This window comes from Ixodes scapularis, unplaced genomic scaffold (genome assembly GCF_016920785.2).
Source record: "Ixodes scapularis isolate PalLabHiFi unplaced genomic scaffold, ASM1692078v2 PGA_scaffold0__279_contigs__length_252992795, whole genome shotgun sequence".
Lineage (NCBI taxonomy): Eukaryota > Metazoa > Arthropoda > Arachnida > Ixodida > Ixodidae > Ixodes > Ixodes scapularis.
The window spans coordinates 58,627,467-58,630,074 of record NW_024609835.1 but is presented as its reverse complement, the minus strand read 5'-3'; the positions used below and the strand labels follow the sequence as shown (position 1 = coordinate 58,630,074).

The following is a 2,608-nucleotide window of genomic DNA, read 5'->3' as shown; positions in this document are numbered from 1 at the left end:
CTGGAGGCAAATGAAACGCCTAGGAAGGCCAACATTAACAATACGACACCTGAAGAATCCACTGACCCTGGAAATCGTCAAGGACGAGGAGTGTCTCAGCTTGGTGTCACAGACTGTGGCCAAACTGCTCCAAGGGGAGGCACACCTAGGGGACCCACGATATGAAACTACAGCTAGCACAGGAGGGTCAGCATAAAGGCAGAGCAGCAACACGGGGGAAGGGATCCCGGGAGACTCTGACTTGTTGGAACAACCATCGAAAGTGGAAATGCACAGAGTCCTTCAGAACATGCAAGCGGGCACAGCCATGGGGCCGGACAGGGTGCCGATGAGCGTCTTGAAGAAAATGGGACCCAAGATGAAGGAAGCCCTCCAAGGTGCACTTGGAGATGTCCTACACGGCAGAGACGTACCTAAGGAGTGGAGACACGGGAGAGTGAAGCTCATATATAAGGGAACAGGAGAGAAGACAGACCTGACAAACTACCGGCCCATTACTGTGACCTCCAGAATGTACAGGGTAGGCACGCAAGTCATAAGACGCAGACTGCAAGGCTGGGCGGAGCAGAAACATATACTGGGCGAGCTCCAGAACGGCTTCAGGAGTGGCCGACAGCTCGAGGACAACCTGTATGTACTGACCCAAGCAAGTGAGATTGTACAACAGGAGGGGAGACACCTATGGGCGGCTTTCTTGGACATTGAAAAGGTTTATGATTCAATCTCCCACTCAAGGCTCTGGTGGGAACTGACACAGATTGGAGTGCCAGGTTCAGTGCTTGAGCTCCTCCAGGAGCTGTACAGGGACACAGCGGTTGTGGTGGCATGGGAGGGCATGAACACGCAACCAATCCCAGTGACAAGAGGCTTGCGACAAGGATGCCCCCTTTCCCCTCTCCTGTTCATGTTGTATATGTCTAGATGGGAGGCAGAACTGGAGGAGTGTGGGAGAGGCCTCAACCTGTCTTACATGGAAAATGGGCAAATGGTGAGACAGCATCTTCCAGGACTATTTTATGCGGGTGATCTGGTGCTGACAGCGGGTGCTTGTCAAGAGATGCAACAGCTGCTGGACATATTCACAAAACAAGGGGACAGACTGGGCCTAAAGTTCAACTCCCGTAAGTGCAAAGTGCTGAAGTGGGGGCCTACAGAGAATGTAGAGGGGGATTTGGACACATCGCTTGTACTGCAGGGGGAGACTGTGTGTCACGGACTACAAGTACTTGGGTGTACACCTGTCCACGGGTAGGAACTACATCCAAGCACACGAATCGGCTGTCCGGGCAAAGGCCATGAGGGGAAAGGGAGTGCTGGCAGCAACATCCATGTGGGCTTTCGACCGCTACGAGGTTGCTCGTAGCCTGTGGAAGATGGTGATGGTGCCCGGACTGACGTTCGCGAATCGGGTGCTGTGCACGTCGTCCCAGACTCGGGAGTTCCTAGAGGTTCGACAGCGGGAGGCGGGGCGGATGCCACTCGGGGCACACAGGGGGACTCCAAACGAAGGGGTGCAGGGGGACCTCGGGTGGTCTGCCTTTGAGTCGAGGGAAGCGGTGGCTAAGCTAGCTTACGAGAGGCGTCTGTGCGGCCTCGGAGAGGAGCGATGGGCCAGGAGGGTGTTTAAGTACCTCGTGTACTGGAGTGTAAACACGCGCCTGACCAAACGGGTGGCCAGGCTCGCGGGGAAGTATGAGGTACCACCAACCCTGCTGGACGGCCGGCCGCTCCGAAAGGGGGTTACGGACCTCAAGAAGCACGTGCAGCAGGTCGAGACGCGAAGGTGGACGGAGTCGGCCACACGAAAATCATCAATGACTGTGTACGCGGCCTCGAAGCTGGCGATCGAGCGGGAGCAGCTGTACGATGACTCCAGGGGCGGCGGCTTGCTTTTCGAGGCACGCACGGGAACCCTCAAGACCAGGCTGTGGAGATCGCGATATGACACTGGGGCCCCAATCGCCTGAGTCACCTGCAGAGCAGCAGAGAAGACAACCGAACATCTGGTGCTGCAGTGCGGGGCCCTCAGCCCGTGCCCCCAGGTGGACCATCTGCCGGACGCGCTAAGCTTCCGGACGGCGGAGCGGGGAGATGACGGCGAGGAACACGTCGAGACCACCAAGCGCCGACTAGAGCAGTGGTGGGAGATTTCCTGGCGGCTGTGGAAGAGGGAGAGGCGAGCTGGGCCGGACGTGGAAGCACAAGCCGGACAACCGATTTTTTCCACCCAAGTCAACCTGCCCCACACCGTGGACCCGACCGAAGTTCCAACAGAACAAGAACTCGGCTAGGCTTGGCTGGAAACCAGGCTGAGCAAGCCTTTTTTTGGCAGGCCATCGCCGGCATTTCCGGCGAGCGGCCACCCGTTACAAAGGGGACGCCACTAAATCCAAACAAATAATTATAAAGCATCGGGCAAACAGCCTATGCTCCACAGATTGGTATATATACAAAAAGCACTTCGTGTTTTCTGTGCATATATCTGAATGTATATATTGATGACATTTTCTCTGTATGCATCCTCTCAATGTATCTATGGTACGTATCATGTATTACATAAATACGTAGTTACCTGGAACTCTCAATGTACGTATCATGTTACAACGAA

The 2,608-nt window shown here is 55.4% G+C and overlaps 1 pseudogene; it reads left to right on the top strand.

The window, feature by feature from the left end:
* The first annotated feature begins 1,295 nt into the window (after positions 1 to 1,295).
* LOC115318614 lies at positions 1,296 to 2,291 on the top strand (annotated as a pseudogene).
* Positions 2,292 to 2,608: the final 317 nt, after the last annotated feature.